The sequence below is a fragment of the Vulpes vulpes genome, chromosome 11, assembly GCF_048418805.1.
Source record: "Vulpes vulpes isolate BD-2025 chromosome 11, VulVul3, whole genome shotgun sequence".
In the NCBI taxonomy this organism is placed as follows: Eukaryota; Metazoa; Chordata; class Mammalia; order Carnivora; family Canidae; genus Vulpes; species Vulpes vulpes.
The window spans coordinates 87,373,047-87,400,005 of record NC_132790.1 but is presented as its reverse complement, the minus strand read 5'-3'; positions in this window follow the sequence as shown (position 1 = coordinate 87,400,005).

Here is a 26,959-nt window from a genome sequence, read left to right as displayed (position 1 = left end):
TTTCCATTGCTGTAATGGGGTGTTAAAGTCCCCTACTATTATTGTGTTATTATCAGTGAGTTTCCTTATGTTTGTTATTGATTGATTTATATATTTGGGAGCTCCCAAGTTGGGAGCATAATTATTTATAATTCTTAGATCTTCTTGATGTATAAACCACTTAATTCTGATATAATGTCCTTCTTTATCTCTTGTTACAGTCTTTGGTTTAAAATCTAGTTTGTTTGATATAAGTATGGCTACTCTGGCTTTCTTTTGGCAATCATTAGCCTGATAGATGATTCTCCATCCCCTCACTTTCAATCTGCAAATGTCTTTAGGTCCAAAATGAGTCTCTTGTAGGCAGCATATAGATGGGTCTTTTTTTTTTCCAGATGCCCCAGATGTTGTTTTTTTAAAGTCCATTCTGATACCCTATGTCTTTTGATTAGAGCATTTAGTCCATTTACATTCAAAATGATTAGATATGAATTTAGTGCCATTGTATTACCTGTAAAGTTGGTGTTTTTGCTGATGTTCTCTGTTCCTTTCTAGTCTTTCTTGCTTTTGGTCTCCCCCACCTCAAATGGTCCCCTTTAATATTTCATGCAGGGCTGGTTTACTGGTCACAAACTCCTTTAGTTTTTGTTTGTCTGGGGAACTCTTTATATTTCCTTTTATTGTGAATGATAGCCTTGCTGATAAAGTATTCTTGGCTGCATATTTTTATCATTCAGCACATTGAATATATCATGCCACTGTCTTCTGGCCTGTCAGATTTCTGTGGACATATATGTTGTGAACCTCATCTGCCTTCCCTTGTAGGTTAAGGACTTTTTTTCCCTTGCTGCTTTCAGGATTCTTTCCTTGCCTGTGTATTTTGTGAATTTGACTATGATATATCTTGGTGATGGCTGGTTTTTGTTGAATTTAATAGGAATTCTCTGTGCTTCTTGGATTTTAATGTCTTCCTTCCCCAGATTAAGGAAGTTTTCAGCTATAATTTGCTCAAATAAACCTTCTGTCCCTTTTTCTTTCTCTTTTCCTCCTTATTGTTATGAATGTTAATACACTCTAAGGATCCACTGAGTTCCCTAAATCTACATTTGTGATCCAGTACCTTTCTTTCCCTCTTTTTTTTTTCAGCTTGTTTATTTTCCATTATTTTATCTTCTATATCACTGATTCATTCCTCTGCTTTGTCCATCATTGTTGTCATCACATCCATTTAGTTTTGCTGCTCGGTTATAGCATTTTTTATTTTTGTCTGACAGGTTTTTAGTTCCTTTATCTCTGTAGTAACGGATTCTCTTGTGTCTTCTATGCTTTACTCAAGGCCACCTAGTATCATGATTATTATTTTATTTTTTTTTTAATTTTTTTTAATTAATTTTTATTGGTGTTCAATTTACCAACATACAGAAAAACACCCAGTGCTCATCCCGTCAAGTGTCCACCTCAGTGCCCGTCACCCATTCCCCTTCAACACCCGCCCTCCTCCCCCTCGACCACCCCTAGTTCGTTTCCCCGAGTTAGGAGTCTTTATGTTCTGTCTCCCTTCCTGATATTTCCCAACATTTCTTCTCCCTTCCTTTATATTCCCTTTCACTATTATTCATATTCCCCAAATGAATGAGAACATACACTGTTTGTCCTTCTCCGACTGACTTATTTCACTCAGCATAATACCCTCCAGTTCCATCCACGTTGAAGCAAATGGTGGGTATTTGTCGTTTCTAATTGCTGAGTAATATTCCATTGTATACATAAACCACATCTTCTTTATCCATTCATCTTTCGATGGACACCGAGGCTCCTTCCACAGTTTGGCTATTGTGGCCATTGCTGATAGAAACATCGGGGTGCAGGTGTCCCGACGTTTCATTGCATCTGAATCTTTGGGGTAAATCCCCAACAGTGCAATTGCTGGGTCGTAGGGCAGGTCTATTTTTAACTCTTTGAGGAACCTCCACACAGTTTTCCAGAGTGGCTGCACCAGTTCACATTCCCACCAACAGTGTAAGAGGGTTCCCTTTTCTCCGCATCCTCTCCAACATTTGTTGTTTCCTGCCTTGTTAATTTTCCCCATTCTCACTGGTGTGAGGTGGTATCTCATTGTGGTTTTGATTTGTATTTCCCTGATGGCAAGTGATGCAGAGCATTTTCTCATGTGCTTGTTGGCCATGTCCATGTCTTCCTCTGTGAGATTCTCTTCATGTCTTTTGCCCATTTCATGATTGGATTGTTTGTTTCTTTGGTGTTGAGTTTAATAAGTTCTTTATAGATTTTGGAAACTAGCCCTTTATCTGATACGTCATTTGCAAATATCTTCTCCCATTCTGTAGGTTGTCTTTTAGTTTTGTTGACTGTATCCTTTGCTGTGCAAAAGCTTCTTATCTTGATGAAGTCCCAATAGTTCATTTTTGCGTTTGTTTCTTTTGCCTTTGTGGATGTATCTTGCAAGAAATTACTGTGGCCAAGTTCAAAAAGGGTGTTGCCTGTGTTCTCCTCTAGGATTTTGATGGACTCTTGTCTCACATTTAGATCTCTCATCCATTTTGAGTTTATCTTTGTGTATGGTGAAAGAGAGTGGTCCAGTTTCATTCTTCTGCATGTGGATGTCCAATTTTCCCAGCACCATTTATTGAAGAGACTGTCTTTCTTCCAATGGATAGTCTTTCCTCCTTTATCGAATATTAGATGACCATACATTTCAGGGTCCATTTCTGGGTTCTCTATTCTGTTCCATTGATCTATGTGTCTGTTTTTGTGCCAGTACCACACTGTCTTGATGACCACAGCTTTGTAGTACAACCTGAAATCTGGCATTGTGATGCCCCCAGCTATGGTTTTCTTTTTTAAAATTCCCCTGGCTATACGGGGTCTTTTCTGATTCCACACAAATCTTAAAATAATTTGTTCTAACTCTCTGAAGAAAGTCCATGGTATTTTGATAGGGATTGCATTAAACGTGTAAATTGCCCTGGGTAACATTGACATTCTTACAATATTAATTCTGCCAATCCATGAGCATGGAATATTTTTCCATCTCTTTGTGTCTTCCTCAATTTCTTTCAGAAGTGTTCTATAGTTTTTAGGGTATAGATCTTTTACCTCTTTGGTTAGGTTTATTCCTAGGTATCTTATGCTTTTGGGTGCAATTGTAAATGGGATTGACTCCTTAATTTCTCTTTCTTCAGTCTCATTGTTAGTGTATAGAAATGCCATTGATTTCTGGGCATTGATTTTGTATCCTGCCACGCTACCAAATTGCTGTATGAGTTCTAGCAATCTTGGGGTGGAGGCTTTTGGGTTTTCTATGTAGAGTATCATGTCATCGGCGAAGAGGGAGAGTTTGACTTCTTCTTTGCCAATTTGAATGCCTTTAATGTCTTTTTGTTGTCTGATTGCTGAGGCGAGGACTTCCAGAACTATGTTGAACAGCAGTGGTGAGAGTGGACATCCCTGTCTTGTTCCTGATCTTAGGGGAAAGGCTCCCAGTGCTTCCCCATTGAGAATGATATTTGCTGTGGGCTTTTCGTAGATGGCTTTTAAGATGTCGAGGAAAGTTCCCTCTATCCCAACACTCTGAAGGGTTTTGATCAGGAATGGATGCTGTATTTTGTCAAATGCTTTCTCTGCATCTAATGAGAGGATCATATGGTTCTTGGTTTTTCTCTTGCTGATATGATGAATCACATTGATGGTTTTACGAGTGTTGAACCAGCCTTGTGTCCCAGGGATAAATCCTACTTGGTCATGGTGAATAATTTTCTTAATGTGTTGTTGGATCCTATTGGCTAGTATCTTGTTGAGAATTTTTGCATCCATGTTCATCAGGGATATTGGTCTGTAATTCTCCTTTTTGGTGGGGTCTTTGTCTGGTTTCGGAATTAAGGTGATGCTGGCCTCGTAGAACGAATTTGGAAGTACTCCATCTCTTTCTATCTTTCCAAACAGCTTTAGTAGAATAGGTATGATTTCTTCTTTAAACGTTTGATAGAATTCCCCTGGGAAGCCATCTGGCCCTGGACTCTTGTGTCTTGGGAGGTTTTTGAGACTGCTTCAATTTCCTCCCTGGTTATTGGCCTGTTCAGGTTTTCTATTTCTTCCTGCTCCAGTTTTGGTAGTTTGTGGCTTTCCAGGAATGCGTCCATTTCTTCTAGATTTCCTAATTTATTGGCATACAGCTGTTCATAATATGTTTTTAAAATCGTTTGTATTTCCTTGGTGTTGGTAGTGATCTCTCCTTTCTCATTCATGATTTTATTAATTTGAGTCTTCTCTCTCTTCTTTTTAATAAGGTTGGCTAATGGTTTATCTATCTTATTAATTCTTTCAAAGAACCAACTCCTGGTTCTGTTGATCTGTTCCACAGTTCTTTTGGTCTCGATATCATTGAGTTCTGCTCGAATTTTAATTAACTGTCTTCTTCTGCTGGGGGTGGGGTCTATTTGTTGCTTTTTCTCTAGTTCCTTTATGTGTAAGGTGAGCTTTTGAATTTGAGATCTTTCCAGTTTTTGAATGGATGCTTGTATTGCGATGTATTTCCCCCTCAGTACTGCTTTTGCTGCATCCCAAAGATTTTGAACGGTTGTATCTTCATTCTCATTAGTTTCCATGAATCTTTTTAATTCTTCCTTAATTTCCTGGTTGACCTTTTCATCTTTTAGCAGGATGGTCCTTAACCTCCACGTGTTTGTGGTCCTTCCATACTTCTTGTCGTGATTAAGTTCTAATTTCAAGGCATTATGGTCTGAGAATATACAGGGGACTATCCCGATCTTTTGGTATCGGTTCAGACCCGATTTGTGACCCAGTATGTGGTCTATTCTGGAGAAAGTTCCATGTGCACTTGAGAAGAATGTGTATTCAGTTGAGCTTGGATGTAAAGTTCTGTAGATATCTGTGAAATCCATCTGGTCCAGTGTATCATTTAAAGCTTTCGTTTCTTTGGAGATGTTGTGCTTAGAAGACCTATCGAGGGTAGAAAGAGCTAGATTGAAGTCACCAAGTATAAGTGTATTATTATCAAGGTATTTCTTCAGTTTGGTTATTAATTGGTTTAAATATTTGGCAGCTCCCACATTCGGGGCATATATATTGAGGATTGTTAAGTCCTCTTGTTGGGTAGATCCTTTGAGTATGAGATAGTGTCCCTCTTCATCTCTCACTATAGTCTTTGGGGTAAATTTTAATTTATCTGATATAAGGATGGCAACCCCTGCTTTCTTTTGAGGACCATTTGAATGGTAAATGGTTCTCCAACCTCTTATTTTCAGGTTGTAGGTGTCCTTCTGTCTAAAATGAGTCTCTTGTAGACAGCAAATAGATGGGTCCTGCTTTTTTATCCAGTCTGAAACCCTGCGCCTTTTGATGGGGTCATTAAGCCCGTTCACGTTCAGAGTTACTACTGATAGATATGAGTTTAGTGTCATCATATCTATTCAGTCCTTGTTTTTGTGGATTGTTCCACTGAACTTCTTCTTAAAGGGGAATTTTAAGAGTCCCCCTTAAAATTTCTTGCAGAGCTGGTTTGGAGGTTACATATTCTTTCAGTTGCTGTCTGTCTTGGAAGCTCTTTATCTCTCCTTCCATTTTGAATGAAAGCCTTGCTGGATAAAGTATTCTTGGTTGCATGTTCTTTTCATTTAGGACCCTGAATATATCCTGCCAGCCCTTTCTGGCCTGCCAGGTCTCTGTGGAGAGGTCTGCTGTTACCCTAATATTCCTCCCCATAAAAGTCAGGGACTTTTTTTCTCTTGCTGCTTTAAGGATTTTCTCCTTATCTTTGGAATTTGCAAGCTTCACTATTAAATGTCGAGGTGTTGAACGGTTTTTGTTGATTTTAGGGGGGGATCTCTCTATTTCCTGGATCTGAATGCCTGTTTCCCTTCCCAGATTCGGAAAGTTTTCAGCTATGATTTGTTCAAATACATATTCTGGCCCTCTGTCCCTTTCGGCGCCCTCAGGAACCCCAATTAAACGTAGGTTTTTCTTCCTCAGGCTGTCATTTATTTCCCTTAATCTATCCTCATGGTCTTTTAATTGCTTGTCTCTTTTTTCCTCAGTTTCCCTGTTTGCCATCAACTTGTCTTCTATGTCACTCACTCGTTCTTCCACCTCGTTAACCCTCGTCGTTAGGACTTCTAGCTTGGATTGCATCTCATTTAATTGATTTTTAATTTCTGTCTGATTGGATCTAAATTCTGCAGTCATGAAGTCTCTTGAGTCCTTTATGGTTTTTTCTAGAGCCACCAGTAGCTGTAAAATAGTGCTTCTGAATTGGCTTTCTGACATTGAATTGTAATCCATATTTTGTAACTCTGTGGGAGAGTGGGCTGTTTCTGATTCTTTTTTTTGAGGTGAGGTTTTCCTTCTAGTCATTTTGCTCAGTGCAGAGTGGCCAAAAACAAGTTGTATTGGGAAAAGGAGAAAAAGAGAGAGAAGGAAAGAAAAGAGAAAAAGAAAAAAGAGAAAGAGGAAAAAAAAGGGGGGAAAAGAGAAGAAAAAGAAAGAAAGGAGATAAAAGAAAAAAAAAGGGGGCGTGGGGCGGGGTAAGCAATCAGAAATCAAGAAGAAGAAAGAAAAAAAAAAAGCACAAAACAAAACAAACAAATAAAAAAACACACACAAAAAAAACCAAAACCAAAAACAAAAAAAACCAAAAGCAAAAACCACGGGGAGTATCTTCCGATTCTGTGTACTTTAAGTCCCTTGACTTCCCCTGGAACTGGTCCGTCTCGCTGGTCTTCTGGGGGAGGGGCCCGCTGTGCTGACTCTCAGGTGTTAGCACTTGGGGGAGCTGCTCTGCCCCTGCCTGGTGCAGGGCTCAGTGGGGGGTGTTCACCCCGTGAGGCCCCAGGAGGAAGCCACAGTGGCGGGGGCAGCTCTGGGACCCTGGGGTCAGCTCCCGCAGTAGCTCCGGGTCTCTCCGGCTGCAGGGCCTGGGGGCTCCCGGGCGGGGCCGCTGATCTGCTCAGTTCCAGGCAGGAGCGTCCTTGCTGTCCTGGGCCCTCCCGGCCTCTGCCTGTCCCGGGGGAGGCCGGATCCTGGGCTGTGTCCCGGCGACCTGTGCTCCGGGGCCTGCGTTGTTGGATTCGCGCTCCCGCCCCGCAGCCCCCTCCGCGGAGCCGCCGCCCGAGCCCCTCCGAACTGTTCCGGGAGCCGCGCCGCCCCCTCCGCGGAGCTTCTTCCTCCGCCCGAGCCGCCGCCGCCGAGCTGTTCCCGGAGCCGCGCAGCCCCCTCCGCGGAGCCGCCGCCCGAGCCCCTCCGAGCTGTTCCCAGAGCCGCGCCGCCCCCTCCGCGGAGCTTCTTCCTCCGCCCGAGCCGCCGCCGCCGAGCTGTTCCCGGAGCCGCGCATCCCCCTCCGCGGAGCCGCCGCCCGAGCCCCTCCGAGCTGTTCCCAGAGCCGCGCCGCCCCCTCCGCGGAGCTTCTTCCTCCGCCCGAGCCGCCGCCGCCGAGCTGTTCCCGGAGCCGCGCAGCCCCCTCCGCGGAGCCGCCGCCCGAGCCCCTCCGAGCTGCTCCGGGGCCCGCCGAGCGCTGCAGCCCTTAGGGAGCTCGGCGCACTCTCGGGGGCGCAGTTCCTCTGTTACTGTCCCAGGGAGCCCGAGGGCATCCCCGCCTTTCTGGGGATCCTGCTCCAATTCCCCGGGAGGCCTTTCCACCGGGAAGGTCGGTGCAGCTCCTGCTCCTCCCGGACGGGGCTCTCCTGTCCTGGGGACACTCGCCCCGGCCTCAGCCCGGCTCCTCGCGGGCCCCTCCCCCTTGGAGGTCTTTTGTGTCTTTATTTCTTTTTCCCCGTCTTCCTACGTTGATAGAAGCGCGAACTCTTCTCACTGTAGCGTTCCAGCTGGTCTCTCTTTAAATCTCAGGCCGAATTCGTAGATTTTCAGGATGATTGGATGGTTTTCTAGGTAATTTGTTGAGGACAAGTGACCTGGAGACCCTACTCCTCCGCCATCTTGCCCCTCCTGATTATTGTTTTAAATTCTAGTGCAGACATTTTACTTGTATCTGTATTGATTAAATCCCTGACCATGACTTCTTCCTGTTCTTTCTTTTGGGGTGAATTCCTCTGTCTTGTCATTTTGTTTGGGTCACTGTTTGTGTGTCTCTCTGTGTGTGTGATTGCTAGGAAAGCCTGTTGTATTCCTGGTCCTGAGAAAATGGCTATATTAAGAAGAGGTCCAAAAAAAAGAAGCTACATCCTAGGTGTGTTTTGGTCTACTTGTTAAAAGAAGCTATGTCAAACAAAAACAAAACAAAACAAAACAAAAAACAAAAGAAAAAACCCAACAGGCTGGGGCACCTGGTGGTTCAGTTGGTTAAGCGTCTCCCTTCAGCTCTGGTTATGATCCCAGGGTCCTGGGATAGAGCCCCACATAGGGCTATTTCCTCAGTGGGGAGCCCTCTTTTCCCTCTCCCTCAGCCTGCTGCTCTGCCTGCTTGTGTGCTCTCTCTCATTCTCTGTCAAATAAATAAATAAATAAAGTCTTTTAAAAAAAGGAAAGCTAGATTCTATTTCTCCTAGAGGTGAAGTTTTGCAGCACTCTATGATCAGTAGACTTGGTGTGTGCAAGGGGCTTGTGCTGGTTGTTTGGCGATGGGGCCTGCTGAGCTGATTCTCAGGAGGATATTTCCCTGCTGAGGTGATTCTTAGGAGGATTTGCCCTTCTAGAGATGCACTGGCAGGATGCAGTGGAGCAAGGCTTGATATAAGTGGCTCTAGCCTCCATTGGGTGACACTGTTTTACTCACTGAGGCTGGTCAGTGTTGCTGGGAGGGGAATGGCATAGCCCCAGCTCTCTCATCCCTGGAGTGGGAAGTTTATGCCTATCACTTTAGGAAGCCCTCACAGAAGAGCAAAGAATCACCTGTCTTGTGTCCCAGCTTCTGCCTTCATCCTGTCTGAGTCCAAGCTGTCTAGGCAGCACAATAATACAATGCCACGCATGTGGCTAGGTTTTAAAACTCCAAATTTTAGAGATCTGTGTGACCAGGACTTGCACAGATCCTCTGGGGGAGGGTCTCGCTCTGCTATGGTCTGTGCTAGTTTGTCTCGGAAATTGGTCTCCCGACCACACAGTGAATAAAATGATTCAGTTTATTGTAAAATGTGGCCAAAACCTGGCACCAACGTATGCTGCCCTCCTATACTTGGGAACAGAGCATCATGTTGGTGCTGCCAGTTCTTTTGTCCCTGGAGAAGCAGTGTTGCCATTCCAAAATGCATTCCAAGCAGGGGCACTGTTTCCCCTGTACAACCTAGGGGATCCTCAGACTGTCTGCTCCTGGGTCTGTGCCCTCCTTCACCACAGAAGCCAGGCATGACTTTGGTGATGGCATGGACATCCAAAGCTTCAGAATCTCTGCTCTCTCATTCATAAAAACTTGTGGTCAGCTCCTCCTCTCCCCGTCAATGATTTTGGGGAAGATTTCTTCCTGTGCAGTCTTCTGTGTGTACTGTCACTCTTTCTTGCTCTCTCTTTCTCTCTTGCTTCTGTGATCAGGGCTCCCTCCCCTTCACAGCCCCTCCAGTTCTTTTCTCTCCCAAATCAACTCTCTGCAGTTCCTACCTTCCCTGATGTGGCTGCTTTTCTACCTCTAGTTGTACAGTTTTGTTCTCTCAGCCTCAGATTAATTTCATGTTTGTTCAGAATGATTTGTTATTTATCCAGCTGTGTCTGAGGGATGAGGCAAGCTCAGGGTCCCCCTAGTCCTTTGCCATCTTAACTCCTTCTCAGAAACAATCTTAAAAGAAGTAAAATTCCAGTATAACAGACCCCTAAGAGGTCTCTGAGGGTGAGTGCTAAGCTGAGGCATTGGCATCATTGGGGATGACCAAACTTCCTGAGGCACAAACTTCTCCGTCATGACTCCAGCCTTCTGGTTTCAGGGGTTATATCTTCTCCACGTAAACACAAATGCTGATATCTCAGGACACTCTCCTAAGACAAATTTCAGAAAGTTTTCCATGGCAATGACAGTGGGAAAAAAAGATAAGAATGTACATAACATTTTATAGCAAAAATGAACAGGATGGAGATTTTTGTTTCTGATTGGAGTGATGAAGGTGAGAAAGACCTTCACTATCACTGTTAAATCACTGAATAAACCAAAAGAATGATTCATATCTTTAAAGCCATCAAAGATGTGTGGGTGCAAAGAAATTTAAAAGAACTAAAGCCCAGAGAGATTAGTCCTTCGAGGTGAGCAAAGGAGAGAAGAAACTTTCATATCTGGGGTCAGTTGATGAAGTTAGGGGAATTGTGGGTAAAGGATCAAGATTACTAGATAAATAGAGTCTTTGCTAGGATGAGGACAAACAGCCAAATTTTTGACAAATCTATGGTTGGCATTTGGATTTGAATCTAGAAAGTCTTAAATGTGAAGACAATTTTCCTACTAATTCTCTCACATAGAAATTATGTTGAGTTAGCAGAGGCTGGGGGCAGGACTGGAAAACAGAGAGATCATGGGTGATTTTGCAGTCTTGCAATTTCAAAATCTTGTCATCTTGAGATCACGTTCTCTTAGTCTTATGGTCTTGAGGTTTTCTGGCCCTGAGATTCTGAGGTCCCATGGTATCATGCTGTGCCCTCTCACAATCTTGTGATTTCATAGCCCTGAGTCTAGTAGCCTTGTGGTGGTTTAAGGAGAGACCTGAACTTACCTTCAAAGTATTTGAAGATGTGAACTAAGTCCGATCAAAGCTGTACTCAAATATTCGCCCTGAACAAATAGCACACTTTCTGATGAGATAAATGGATCTTTGCTGTCCTAGAAGATAGAGGCTGGATCAAAAGCAAAGCGTTACTTTCATAGACTGCTAGTGTTTTAGTTCCAAAGCCCTGCTAGAAGGAGTAAAGTACAATGTCATCTCAAACTAGCCCAGCTACTAATGAGCTCAAACTGATCAGACCTTTACATTAGACCTCCTAGCTGCCTAACAAAAGCACACATTTAATATACTTTAGCTCCTACTGTTATATTAGAAACAATATCTGGTATATAATAAATTATAAGACGTCTGAAGAAGCAGGAGAATGGGAACTATAGACAATAGAAAAATCAGTCAATAGAAACAGATCAACAAATGACTCAGATGTCAGAAGTAGCAGACAGGAAATTCAAAATAACTATACCAAATATGTTAAAGAAGTTACAGGAAAAGATATATATGGGGAGTGAAGAGATGGAAGGATTTCAGAGAAGATGTAAAAATTATAAAAAAGAACCAAGTTAAAATGATAAAATAAAAAATACATATATACCTGAAAAACACTTAACTAAATAGAATAGTTGATTGGCAATAACTGAAGAAAGGACCAATGAATACAAAAACATACCAATAAAAATCATCTTGACAGAAGTGGAGTATAAAAGGGTAGAGAATTAAAAAAAATTCAGTGACCTGTGGGATAGCAGCAAATGGTCTAAAATATACATAACTGTAGTTTCAGAAGAAAAGGAGACAGAATGGGGCAGGAAATTTTTTTTGAAGAATGGTGACTTGAAAATTTGTTAAAGTTGATAAAAACAAGCAGTCACAAATCCAGGAAGCTCAGCAAATTCCAGACAAGATTAAATACAAGGAAAATCATGCACAGACACCTCATTGTCAAACTAACTGCTAAGAACCAAAAATAAACAAAAAAATGGAAGTGTCTAGAGAAAGAAGATTCAGTATATGTGGGGTAACAATGATCCAAATGGCCACTGACTTACCCTCAGAAAATAATGGACGCCAGGAGATAGTAGAACAATCCAAAGCTCTAGGAAAAAAATATGTCAATATAGAATTCTAAGTCCATCAAAAATATCCTTCAAGAACGAAGGCAAAATATAGGCACTTTCAGATTATAAACACACACACAGACACATACGCATACACACACACACACACACACACCCTAAGAGGATTAGGTGCTAGCAGGCCTGCACTACACAAAATGCTAAAGGAGGTTCTTTAGACTGAAGGAAAGGATACCAAATGGAAACTCAGATATTTAGAAAGGAATGAAGAACATCAGAATGGTAAATAAAAAGTAGTATTTTTCTCTCAATTAAACAATAGTTATCACAATTTAAAATAAAAACTATACCATTGTCTTGTAGGGCTTATAATATATGTCAATGTAATATGTATGAAAACTATCAGATAAAGGATGGATGATGAGTGTATTAGTTTTCCATTGCCGTGTAACAAAATACTACAAATGCAGTTACTTAAAGCAACTAAAGTTATTAGCTCACAGTTTTGTAGGTCAGAAAACCAGCAAGGCTTAGCTGGATTCTGTGCTTTGGGTCTCACAAGGCTAAAATCCAGGTGTTGGTTAGGGCTGGGCTTATATTTGGGGGCTCTAGAGAAGAAGCCACTATCAAGCTCATTCAGTTTGTTGGTGAAATTCAGTTTCTTGCAACTGTAGGCTGAGGTTCCGGTTTCTTTGTTGGCTGTCAGTTCCTAAAGGCTATCCACAGTCCTTGGAATATGGCCCACTCCATATTAAAACTAGCAGTGGCATTTCAAATCCCCCTCTTACTTCATATTTATTTCTTTTTTTTTCTGCTCCCAGAGAACACATTCTACTTTTAAAAGTCTCACCTTATTGGGTCAAACCCATATGACTAATCTCTATATCTTAAAATGGACTGACTTTGGATTTTGATGGTGTTTGCAGAATTTCACAGTAGTAGTTCTTGATTAGTTTTTGATTCAACAACTGAGGGATGGGAATCTTGGGAGAGAACATCTTTGAAATCTGCCTACTACAGTAAATAAAGGGACATGTATTGTTGCAAAGTTTGTATATTTTTTAAAAAAGATTTATTTATTTGAGAGAAAGAGAGTGAGTTGGGGGGAGGAACAGAGGGAGAAAGAGAGAGAATCTTCAAGGAGACTCCCCACTGAGCATGGAACGCAATGCAGGGCTTGATCCCAGGACTCTGAGATCATGAACTGAGTCAAAATCAAGAGTTGGCTGCTTAACCGACTGAGACACTCAGGTGCCCCTAAAGTTTGTACATTTTACATGAAATGGCACAATGTTAACTCTAAGTAGAATGTAAAAAATTAAGGATGTATATTGTAATCCCTATAGCAACCACTAAAAAATATAATGCAAAGAGACATAGGTAAAAGGTTAAAGAAGAATTCTAAAAGTTATTCAATTAATCTAAAAAAATAAACAGGAAAGGAGGAATAAAAGAGCAATAAACAGGGGATACAAATAAAAAATATATAAAAATGGTGAATCACTATTCAAAAGTAAAGTGAATGAACCATTGACAAATGCAACAGTGTGGATAAATACTCAAATTCAGCAAAATAATCTTCAAAATGAGTTCATACTGTATAATGCCATCTATGTGAAATATTAAATTATTAAACTGAATGTATGGTGTAGAAAAATTAAGAATTGTTGCCTTGGTGGAAGAGGGGTAAGAATTTACCCCTACCCTGGCAGGGAAGGGGCATAAAGGACTTTTCTTGGGTAACAGTAATGTTCTGTGTCTTAAAAGATGCTTGGGTTGAATGTGTGTATGCATATGTCAGATACCACCAAGTGACGCATTTCAGATTTGCGTGTTTTATTTTATGTAAATTTTACCTCAAAAGAAAAAAAATGTAAATTAATAATAACTGTAGCTATGATACAAATGTTAAAGTATATAGGGTTAAGTGTCCTGATTTCTGCAACTTCCTTGCTTAAAAAATAAGGTGGATAGAGAGATAGATGATAGATAGGTAATAAAACAATTATAATTGAATATAGAATATAGATAGTGAATATATGGCACAAAAGTTTTTCAACTTTCCTATATGTTTGAAAGTTTTTATAATGAAAAGTTGGAAAAAAAAGTGAAGGTGATATAAGACATTTTCAAACCAAAGCTCAGAGAATTTGTTGCAGATGTACACTATAAGAAACACTTAGGAAATTCTTTAGGTAGAAGGGAAATGATATCAAATGGAAATTTGAATCTATAAGAAGGAAAGATGACCACTTGTAATGGTAAATGGTAAATACTGTTTTTCTTTATTTCCTATATTCTTTAAAGTCAATTGACTGCTTAAAGCAAAAATGGTAACACTGTACAACGACATTTAAAATATACGTAGAAGTGAAATGTACATTATAAGCGTATAATTGTATAAAGGTAGAAGTATAAAAAGAATTATACTTTGCAAATTTTTCCTTGTAAAGGAAGTGTTTAATATTAATTACAGACAGACTGTGATAAAGATGTATATTTTAATTATGAGAGCAACCACAAAACATAAACAAAATGAGGTATAGCTAGATAGTCCATGGAGGACACAGAATGTAGAACTAAAAAATGCTTGATGAACCCATATGAAAGAAATAAAAAGGAAAAGAGAACACAGTAGGTAAGTAGAAAATAAGAATCACATTAGATGTAAATGGATTAAACATTTTGTTCAAAAGACAGATTCTCAGACTGGGTAGAAAAGCAAGACCCAAACTTATGCTGTTTAAAAAATAAATACTTGAATTACAAAGACACAAGCAGATGGAGGTAAAAGGAAGAGAAATATATGTCCTGCAAACACTAAGCATAAGAAAACTGATGTGGCTACATGAATATCACATAAGGAGCATTGCCACAGATTAAAAGGGTCATTTCATAGTGAAGGGCTGCATTTTGGTTTAGACATCTCTACAGAGGACTCTGAATTCAGTCAGATTGGTCAACTATTTGCCTAAATAAGCTGTTTTGTGTTTGGGCTCTGTATTTTTTCTTTCTCTTCCTTTCAGCTTTTATCTATTTCCTTCCTCTCTAATATCATTAATTTGCCATAAAGTACTTTTTCCATTTTTAATTCTTAAAAATTTGATTTGCAAAAATAAGTAAGTTTTGAAAAATTGTCGATAGTTTCACCATCCTAACAATGTATCTGCTTTATCTTGTCCTTCTGTGGTTCTGGTACATCTGCATATACAATTTTTATAGCTGAAGTTATAGCATGAATATAGTTCTGATTGCCCTGTCATATCAGTAAAACACCTTGTTTATGTCACATGTAATTAAGTCAGGGTTTTTCAACCTTGGGATTATTGACATTTTGCACCAGATCATTATTTGTTGTGGGGAGCTTCCTGCATACTTCCTGCATACTGTAGGATACTTAGCAACCCCCCTGATCTCTACTAACCAGTTTGCAGCAGGCCGCAAGTCCCCAGTTTTGACACTCAAAAATGACTCCAGACATTGCCAAATATTCTCTGGAAGGCAAAACTAACCTTGATTGAGAACCATTGAGTTCTGGAAAGCATTTTTAAAAAAGATTATTATTTATTTATTTGAGAGACAGAGAGTGCAGTGCATACATGAGAGGGCAGGAGGGGCAGAGGGAGAGGGAGAGGGAGAGGGAGAGGAAGAAGCAGACTCCCTGCTGAGCAGGGGGCCCAACTCAGGGTCAATCCCAGGACCCCTGGATCATGACCTGATACTTAACCAACTGAGCCATCCAGGTACCCTTAGAAAGCATTTTTATTTGCTGCCTAATATTATAAACATTTATTTGAAGACTCCTGCTTTACCAAGTTATTTTTTATCACGGAACATCTATACTATTTCCAACATTTACCATTCTGAATTGCACTATAGGAGGTGTGCTCATAGCACACCTTCTTCTAAACTGTTTGTTTCCTTTAGGATAAATTCCTGGGAGTGGGGTGTGTGGATTCCAGGGCATTTGATCACCGTCCTTTTGGGGCCTTTGAGAAGAGTGATCCTCAGAATGATCGAAAGCTGGGCCTTTCTATGGTTTCATGCCCTGAATTAGTCCCCTGCCAATATAAATCACCCAAATCATTTAGGACCCATCTATGTCACTGAGAAAAGTGCTAGGTGACTTATACATTTTGGTGCTGGGTCGACATATTAGTTATCTGAGCTATAAATTACTGCAATGATCCATAAATCAGATCCGTATTATATAAATCAAAAGACATGGACGTACGATGGGAATTTAAGAATACTAATTTATAAAACACATTATGATAGATTGGAACATGCAATAAAGGAAAACTGTGGCACATCCATCAGTGCCTCCTCACCTGAGGAGATATTAGATGCCCGACTGTCAGCGAGGGTGCTGGGAAGTAATTTAAAGTCGACAGACTCTGCATGGAAGAGGAATGTGGAAAAATGTTAGTAGTTCCTGCAAAACAAAGAGATTGTTGATATACATTTCAACTTTCAAGAAACTTCTAAAGTGCAGTTTTCCTTTTGTACATTTTTTCCCCCTCCAGAGTGTCAGGTGCCACTGGGTTTGGGTATTGAAATGTGGGTTTAGAATGTCCCCAGCCTTTTTCCTGCTTCTTGTGCATGCTGCTTTTTTCAATCTGGAGTTCCCTCTGGTTCTTTCTCTTCTCCACTACCTTCTATTCTTTTTCCAGTTCTCAGTTTGAATGTCCCTTCCTCAGGGACACCTTCTCTGACACCTCCCAGTGGGATCAGGCCATCCTTTTATGGGTTGCATGGCTCCTAGCTGTCCTCATTGCTTGTTTCCTTTCGCATTCATTGTTCCCAGGCACCATCACTCTCCCTCAGTAGGGCGTATACTCCAGAAGGAAAACAGCAGAGTCCGTCTTGTCCTCTGCTGTATCTTCAGCCCCTAGCACATTGCTGTGGAGTACACATGCTAGTGTTTCGGCAATAAGGAATAAACAGGAGAAGGAGAGTCCCACAGCTGGGAGCCGGGAAATGCTGTCTCTGGTGGATGATGGGTCAGTGATGCTTAGGGCAGTAGTTTCTAAAATTCCTCAGCTGTTTTCTGAGAACTTATTAAAGATTCTAACAAAAACAATGTTTGGGGGGTAGGTAAGTCTGAAAAAGTCACATATTTCATTCTACTCCAGGAAAGTTGAGATGCATAGCACCATGGTAAAGGCTCTGCAGGGCCTTTTAATTAAAAATGTTACATATTGTTTAGCTGAGATCAGGGTATCCAAATTGGGGCTGGAGGAGGCTTTCTGGGTTGTGAGTTCTGCTGAATCCCATCACTGCCCGCTGAGCAACACAAATTTCTTAGGCCTTTCATGGGCTCCCCATGCTGGACAAGGTGATGTCAGAGACTAGACTACACGATCCTCTCCCACCAAGACAGAGTATCTTGTTGGGATACTCACCTTAACTGAAGTCTCAGTCTGAACTCTCTGGGACACAAAACAAATTTTACTTTTATTCCAACCACAACCTTCAAACATGCTCTGTTGTATTTATTTCCCTTGCCCACCTTTTGACAATAGCTTTGCAGACCCTATAATTCTGTGGTCCTTTTAACTATAGAAGGGTCATCTTGATAATTAAGACTCATATTCAAGTGGCTACAGGTCCCTCTCGACCTTTATCCCAATCCAAAGTTTCTCCCATCCCCAGCTCAACTGTGGCTTATGACTCAGGCCTCAGCTCTTCTTGGGTGGGCAGGAGGAAGGAGAATTAAAGAAACGGGCCAAAGCCCACTTGCTTAATGGGTTCTGTTTTGTTCCCTTTGGCTATTAGATGGTCTCCAGGCACAGGCAGGGATGTACTAGCTTTCTTGCAGGTAAATATGTGAGCTTTGCAGAAGCCCCTCAGGAAGGGTTCCTCACTGCCCCGGTCTCTGATATCTTGTGTCATTCCTGCCCCTCACACAGGCTCTTCCTACTACGGCCCCTTGCCCTGGCATTTCACTCCTCTAGGGGGTGCCAGCCCATTTCTTCCTATGGCAGTGGCTTGATCCCTGGGAGCTCCAAACTCTATAGCTCTGTCATTTCATGGGGCCGCCATGGTTGTTCTGCTTAGCCTTCCATTCATAGAGTTCTCCAGGTGACACCCGGGAGAATGTTGCCTCTCCTTCCCAAGGTCCAGGTAACTCATAGCCAGGCTTCCCAAGAATGTTCTCCCCATATTCTGCACCGAGCAGCCTTGTGACAGGCATCTGGCTGGAAAGGGGTGGCAAGGCTCCCTTTTGGCAGTATCCCTACTTTTCCTAGTGGTGCCCAAGAGCCCTTTTTACCTGGTCTGGATTGGACTAGAACACCCCCTCCTTATTCACACCTGTCTCCCCAGTAACTCCCTCTTTGGTAGAGTGGTGGGTTACGGGTTATCGGACTACTAGGTTGTTTCTTAACAAACACTTGGGTGCTTCCTTCATAAATAAGGGTACTTAACACTGAACACCATAGGGCTGTGATTCTGAGCTAAGCAGGAAAATCTCATTCACTCTTCTGTTCAGGTGCAAATTAATGAGCAGCATCAGAGCACACATGGCAATGGAGCCTGAGGGGATCCACTCTGCTTAAGGTGTGTTCAGAGATAGGACTGGACAACATACCTGGCAGTCCAAAGAGGTTTCCTGCAGGAGTTGGGGCCTGACTTAAGCTTTGAGGGATTTTTTTTAAACTTAAAAATTGCATTATAAAAGTTACATATGCTTCTTATTTAAAAAGCCAGCAAAATGAATAAAACTCCCTTCCTTCCAGTCTCCCTTCCCCAGGATAACCTCTGATAACAGCTCTATGTCCTTCTATACTAAATGTACATATAAACACACAAATCCAAACCACAAACAAGGCAGATTTCTTTTCCAAGATCATCCCATGTATATTGGCTTGAAGGATCTTGAACAGTCGTCCATCAAATATTATTCTGTGTGTCTATGGCTTGATGTGATGCTGTACTAGTCACTGAGGGCAGGGAAATAGGGCACTCTGGCCTGGCCTAGAGAAACAGGGCTGTTGGGTATGGTCATGCAATCTGTGTTGTCCAGGGGCCCCTGCTCTTACCCTGTTGCTCAAGCACATGCCCTGGCTGTGTGCATCTGGGGAAGGGGCCCTGGAGGGAGGGATGCCCTTTCCTAATTACAAGAAACTCATTTGCTTTCTGAGAAAGTTCAGCTTACTAGTGGAACTAGAGAAAGGAATAGGCTACTCTAATCCTGGAGTGAGGCTGGAGGGTAATCCAAGGCCCTGTGTGTAAGGAGATAGAATTCAACACCAAAGGAGCATGAGCTGTGGGGCCAGGACCTCTGGGAACTCAGATAAACACCTGGCTCCTGCTTCTGGGAGCTGACACTCCCCTGGGGAGAAGTTATACACCTGAGATAAATGTAAACAAATGACTAAGTGGACAAGGATGATGTGCTGGAGTGTGGGACATAGCTAGTATTTTAGGTGTTGGGTTCTGTCTAGGGACATGCTTTCTGACAGTTTGTGTCCCCCCTCTGCACAAACCTTTCCCCAGGTCTGTCTCTGGTCACCTTTAGGAGAAAGAAAATCTGTTTTTCAGGGCACAAAAAGAGAGCCCGTTTAGATCTGACCATTGCCTATCACTACAAGCCCCATTTCCTGGCCCTTGGTTGCTCCGGGACCCTCCACCCCCATGGAACCTCTTGGAGTCCTGGAAGCCTTGTGCTCTCAATGCTCTGCAGTCTCAGCCTGGATGCCCTCAGGTGCCCTTATTGCTGATTTGTACCCTACTGCCCTTGCTCTGTCTAGCTGACTCTTACATGATTCCTGACCACAGCAATGCTCATGGGGTTGGGGGATTTCCTCCCAAAGACCACCTTTCATCTTTCTCTTAGTTTAAGTGATTTGGGAGCAGCCCACCTGGTGACATACTTTCTCCTACTCTGTCATTCATTCCTAAAACTTCATAGGCAGACAGAGAGGAGAGGGGAGATCCACGTTACCCAGTGTGGGGCTCAGAGAGGGAAGACATATTGAGCCTTTGTACAAATTAAACTTTACATGCAGCGGCAAACCATTACATGCTCTGCTGAGGTAGAAAATGGCATTTTTCTTTAAGCTCCGTTATGTTTCAAAGTTATTTGAATAATAGTATACTTCTACATCCAAATCAATTCCTTGTTAGAATTACTCTATACTTTTGAAACATAGTCTTTCAGGACACACATATTTAATCTTGGTGGGATATTGTTCTGTTTGCCAACACCATTCAGTGTCAGTGTTTGGTTGTAGCCAGAATTAACATGAGTGAGCTCCTAATTGCGTTTGGTGGATAAAAACCTAGAAAAAAGAATTAAAAATTTGCCCCAAAAGGAAAACAGACTTCTTACAGATAGTGCCTTCTGGGTACCCTGAAAAGCCTGAGATTTTGCTTCAATTGGCTGAACAGGTTAGGCCATTTGTGCCAGTGTTCACTATAAGTGATGGATGCATTTTCCTTCCTGGGCATGAGGGAAGGTGTATGATGAAAAATGGTGACCCTGCTGCCTGCATGGGACCCTTTCATCTGTTCCTTTCTCCCCCTTCTCCTGCCGTGAAATTCATCAGGTGTGCACCATTCTAATAGCTGCTACAACCCACACAGTAAAAACCTAGTAAGCTAGACCATGGGGAGCTACCTACTTGCATCCAGTTGTGTTAGTTTCCTAATAACGTATTTTTTTTCCTGCCTTGCTCTTGGCTTCCTTTGATGGATGATGTAAGAAATGGATGGGTGAAATCCTCTAGGGTATTTATTGTAGCTTGTTGGTGAGGATATTCTCCACTAAATCAGTGGACCTTGTTTGAAGAGCCACATGAAAAATTTAAGGCTTCAGTACGAGAAAGGCATTGTTTCATCTGGAAAACTACTATGCTTTATTTTTTGTGGACAGATTCAATTTTGTAATTGATTGTCTTGCTTTGGCTGCCAGGAAACTCAAAGACATATTTGCAGTCCAATTTTTTACCAGTGTTTGACCCTGTGAATCCCATCTTTATGCATGCTGTCCCTGATTCATCTTTCTGTTGTATTTACACTTCTTTTTTTCCCAGTTTTATCTGATGTATGTGTATATTCATATCCCTAACCCTAACTCCTTATATTTTTTATTTTTAAAATATTTTATTTAAATTCAATTTGCCAACATATAGTGTAACACCCAGTGCTCATCTCATCATGTGCCCTCCTTAGTGCCCATCACCCAGTTACCCATCTTCCCCACCACCTCTCCTTCTGCAACCATTTGTCTGTTTCCCAGAGTTAGGAGTCGCCCATGGTTTGTTTTCCTCTAATTTTTCCCCACTCAGTTTCTCTCCTTTTCCTTATGGTCCCTTTTACTATTTATTATATTCCACTATGAATTAAACCATATGATAGTTGCCTTTCTCTGATTGATTTATTTCACTCAGCATAATACCCTCCAGTTCCATCCACATCGAAGTAAATGGTGGGTATTCATCCTTTCTGAGTAGCATTCCATTGTATATATGCACCACATCTTCTTTATCCATTCATCTGTCAAAGGACATAGTGACTTGTTCCACAGTTTGGCTATAGTGGACATTGCTGCTATGAACATTGGGGTGTAGGAGTCCCATTGTTTCACTACATCTGTATCTATGAGGTAGATACCCAGTAGTGCAACTGCTGGGTCATAGGGTTAGCTTCTTCTATCAAGCACAGAATGAGTGGAACCCAATAGAGTGCTGGCAAGAGACAAGTATTTACATGTACTTACTCTTTTTTCCCACTGTCTCATCAGACTGGCTCTGTGGACCATAGTTCCCTGAACCTTTGATGAAATTGCTATGAAGTTCCATAACTTTTCTTGTTACTGTTAGGGACAAACAGCCTTTGTTGACATTAAATCACAAGGACAGTCTTAATAATTACAATGTTCATTCCAGAGCAGTAACCACAATTCAGAACTTTCTTCCAAGTTAGACTTCTTCAGCTTTGAGTCTGCTTTGGGAGGGGAACCTTGTTGGGGGTGTGAAGTAGGGGTACAGCCAGCATCTATAGTCAGGATCTCTTTTTCCCTGAATTTCCCACCCCTCTCCTCCTCCGTAGACTGCCTCTTGCTCCTCCTGAGTTGGATGGAAGATAAGGGGTACGAAAACTTACCTGGAAGTTTTTGCCTATGGAGGTTGCCTTGTTCTGAGATAGAAAGCAGCTTTGATCTTTTCAAAATGACCCATTCAGCTTCCATAATGAAGCCTGGCAGGTAAAATACAGCATGCATTTCTGCTCCACAGTTGGTGGAAGGCAATCTGCCTCCTGGCTGCTTCAAGCCGAGTCTCTCATACACTTCTTTAGACCTAGATGTCATACTTGTCTAGGTACTTGTTACACACCAATGGCACAGGTCAGCCTCCCCAAATGGTTCCTGTGATGACCTCTTGGGATTTTTATAACTTCACAGTTTGGCTGTGTGCCCTTAGAGTGCAACTCTAAGGTTTAGTGAAGGGCCAATGGACAGAGGGATGGTAGGGTGAGAACAAAAGATGGCAAGTCTTCTAGATACCAGCATTGTGCCCCGAAGGGGTTGGGGAGGGAATAGTGTACTTGTGAAAAACGGATGCTGGACAAATGTGGTGGCTAAGAGGAACCAGCTAGAGCCAGAGCAGTGGCCAAGTAGGGGCATATTATGGGTTGAATTGTGACCCTCCCAAAAGGTATGTTGAAGTCCTAACCCTAGTACCTGTAAATGTGACCTTATTTGGAAATGGGTCTCTAAAGGTGTAATCAAGTTAAGATGAGATCTTTAGGGTAAGCCCTAATCCAGTATGACTAGTGTACTTATAAGAAGAGACATAGGGATACCTGAGTGGCTCAGTCAGTTAAGCATCTGCCTTTGGCTCAGGTTATGATCCCAGGGTTCTGGGATTGAGCCCCACACTGGGCTCCCTGCTCAGTGCGCAGCCTGCTTCTCTCTCTCTCTCCCTTTGCCCCTCCCCCCTGCTCATGCTCTCACTTGCTCTTGCTCTCTCTTGCATAAATAAAATCTTAAAAAAAAGAGGAGACCCAGAACCAGAGAGGATAATGCCCCATGAAGATGGAGATAGAGATTGGATGTGTCTACAAGCCAAGGAGCACCAAGAATAGCAGGGACCGCCTGCAGTAAGAGAGAAGTATGGAACAGGTTCTCCTGCAGAGCATCCAGTGGAAACCAACCTGCTGACATCTTAATTTGGGCTTCCATCCTCCAGAACTGTGACAGGCTACATTTTTGTTGATTTAAGCCATCCCAATCTGTGGTAGCTTGTTATGACAGCCCTTGGGAACCATTCCAGGGTGGGGTGGAAAAATTTCCTTCAGCTTTCCTTCCTGCCTTCTTCTCTCATGATGGTGCCTCTCACTGGCTGGACCCAACTGGAGGCCAGAGAGTGAAGGAACAGCTGTGTGGTCTCTTGGGTCAGCCTTTGGGCACAGGGCAGGGCAGAGAGCTCAGGGAGGGTGGTTGTAATTGGGGAATAATCAGCACAGCCAGCTCAACCTTTGGCTTCAGTCTTCTTCAAGTTCAGAGTTGGGGGTTGCAGGGGATAAGTCCCTGAGGCACTGCATAAAATGCTGTCTTGACCTCTTTTTCTGCCCTTTGAATTTGGTGTTCTTTTGTGAGCACAAGCAGGCTTGGAACACAGCTGGCTTCTCAAAACTGCATCTTGGCTCAGAAGTCGGTTTTCCCAGGAGAACAATGTTACAAACAGGCGAGGAGTGGTATATGCATGCTGAAGAAGGCAATGATATACAGGCTAAAAGGCTGGGGAACAATAAACACGAAACGCTGTTCAACCTCATTTGTAAGCAGACAAACTCAAGTCAAAACAGCACCAAGCTGAATCCATTTTCACCCTTCACTTTGGCTGGCTCCAGGGCTGGCAAGGGTGGGGGAAAATCTGTCCCTTCACTGCCACTTTCAGGCTGGCTGCAGATTTATTGAGATGTGGAGACCCAGTTCAGTGCTGACACATAGTAGGTGCTCAGCAAGTATGACTCCCTTCCTCTTACTGCTTGGCACTGTTCTCCGACCCTCCACCACCAAATAGCACTGTGAAGAATATGACATTGAACACTCAAGGTGCAGCATTAGTACATCCAGGCTAAGGACTTATTTTGTACACATGTTCACCTTTATTGATGGAAACCCGTGGAGCTTTCACACCAAGTGTTCTCAGCAGTACAAACAGCTGGGGCAAAGTGAGTGCTAAGTGGGAAAACTGACTGCATTCAATCACACAGGTCTCGAGGGAAGTAGAAGGGCAGGGCGGTTGGTGATAGTTAAGAACAACATTTGCACTTTATGACAGCTGCTCTAGAATTGCGATCCCACTGGGGTAGCCCATTTGAGTTTGACAGGTGTAGCTGCAGTGGGTGTTCTGCCCCATCTCCTCAGATGCTTTCACCATTTCCACCTGTGCCAGCCAACACCTGCATCTTTGTTGGTGTTTTTCTTTTTCAGAATCCCCTCATCCCTGTGCACAGCTGGCTAGAAGTGTCAATGAATTAACTTCCCCCTTGGGTCAGCCCTTAACCACTGGCTGGGGATGTTCAGGTAAGAGTCTCTCAGATAATCCTCAGCCAGATAATCCTGAGCCATATTTTTGTGTCATTTTTCAGTTTCCCCATGGGTGTAAGCATTAACCTTCCATTTTGGTAGTTGGTTTAATAATATGCCTTTACCCCTTGCCCTTGTCTCCTATACCACTTGCCCTCTCTCCTACCCCTGTTCTGCACCATGCCCTATGGACAGTTTATCCTTCAATGCTTGTATCAGGTTTCTTTCTGGGATAACTCAAACTAAGACAGGTAGCAAGCTTAGCCTCCTGAACCCAGTTCTCCAGATAGTGTCCCTTCTGGGAGTTAAGGATTTGGGCTAACTTTGGCCACTTGCTCTTTGCAAGTCAGTCTTGCTCTCTACCTTCTCCACTTCATTGCTGGCTGCCAAGAGCTGTCAGTACAATTACACAATTTTGCTGATTGGGCCACCAGAAACTTCTGATCCACTTCTTGAGGTAGGTACCCAAATCTGCAAGGGAAGGTCATGTTTTCCTGGCAGGACTCTCCTGTCTTCGTCTCAGAGGCTTAGTCACACTTTCTCCTCTCTTCAAACCCTTTATGTCAATATCTCTCCCTTCACCATTGGGGATTGACTTGGCCTCCCATTAAGCTGAGAAAGTAGGTGCTTAGAAGGGGGTTCTTGTTCTACTCTCCAAAATTACCTGCACTCCCACCAGCTTTGTCTCTTTCCTCTGGTCTTATAGAGAAACATGATGTAGGGCCACTTGATCCAGTTGGGTCTCAGTTTCCTCTCCTAGTGTCTGCATATTCTGTTCCCTCTACCTGACCAACACCATTCATTCTTCTCAATCCCTTAGGAGGATCATTTGAACACCATCAGACCTTCATCTCCTCATTATTCGACCCCTTCTCAGTTTCCCTCAGCCCCTATCTTATATGACTTCAGAGCTCAGGGCATGAGGCCAGTGGAGACTAGGGCTGAATGTGCAGAGTCTTCCCAGCAATCCATTTTAGTCTTGCACCAGGTTAGCCCTGTACCAAATTTCTACCAGGTGTGCCTTAGAAACTTGGCACCTGAGGAGAAATTGAATTTCTGAATTGTCGTCAACACTGACCTTAAAAAAAAGTCCAATAAGAAGCAAAGAGGATTTATCTCTCAATTTCAACCTGGTGAACTTCAGATCGAGAATTGTGTTTTGGGAGCTTGTTCTTTGTAAGCTTATTACAAAAATAATACAGCTACATAATTGCAGGAGGAAAATGAAATTTTATTCTCTTTCTGTGATAACCTTGAGGGAAAATAGAAGCACACAGAAAATTCTCTACTTAGGAAAAATAACCGGAACCTCCCAAAAATGCTATGTAATTTAGTTGTGAGGTACTTTGGGAAAAAAAAAGTCTATTTATCTTAAGCCCCTAAAGAAATATCTTCATGGAGAGATTATCCCATTGAAATTTATTTTAAGGAATTATTTAAAGAACATTGGTCTTCACCACCCATTAATCAGATTTCATTTGATCTTACTTTGGTTTCTCTTTAGTTATGGGTAATTATTTTAAGACTGCTGATTGCCTGCTATAAAGGATTGTATTTTTATGTTATAAAAACATTTCAAATGATCTATTGGCCTGAACACTGTCAAGGAGGACTGGGAGAGTTCTGGGAGGCAAATTGCTTTAAAGTTGATTGGGCTTGGTCTGGGTTGTGACAGAGAAGAATGAAAATGGTGTTGCTCTGGAGGTTTGCTTCAGAGGCAGACTATTCCTCCATTATGGCAGAGGTCTGAAAGGCAGTGGTGGTTTTGAATGAATCTCCAAGCCCACTTTTGGGGAGGCCTAAAGCCACAGCTGGGAGGACACTGGGCCTCCCGCACCACTGACTTCTCAGAGCCTTTCTACAGTGTCCTTCCCAGGGCCCTAGAAAGAGCCCCATTGGATACATCCTTCCACACCTTACTGTTTTCCTCTGATGGGAGTCATGCCTCTTGTTTTCTTAAAGTCAAACGTCAAGTCTGTCCTGAAGTACAGGCAGACAGGAGAGTGGTGACCTATGTGGTGTAGACAGCCATAAGCCTATAGTCATCCTAGCACAGTGGTGGGACCTTTACCAAATTGCTCAAATATTCCAGGTCTCAGTTTTCTCACCTGTACAATGGAAGAGGTAAGAACACTTGAACATCATAAAGTTGTCACAAAGAATCAATGAGATGAGGCACATAAAGCACTCAACCCAATGCATGGCCCATAATAGGTACTCAGTGCACATCATTATTCTTAGTATCTGTTAACCAAGCTAATACTTGTCATCTTGGAGGTTGTTATGACAACCAAATGACGCAACCTAGGTAAAGGACTTATAATGTTGGCCACACAGCAAGTACTTAATATAGAATAGTCATTAACATATGTAATGTAACTGTTCAACCTGTCCACCTATCACCTCCAACACTTTCATTTTTACTAGCGGTTCCCTGGCCACACTGGCCTCTATCTTCCCCAAGGTGTCCAAGTCCATTCCTCCTTGCTTGTCCCTTGCATCTGCATATGGTGGCTTCTCTTCACCACTCATGTCTCAAGTCTAAAGTCATCTTTGCAGAGAGACCACCTGGGTTCAAGAGCCTCCCTGGCCCCACCATGAACATTGTCTATCCTGTATGACGCAGTATATGCCAACATTTATTTATTCATTATCTATCTTCTCCAGCTGGACACCAAGTT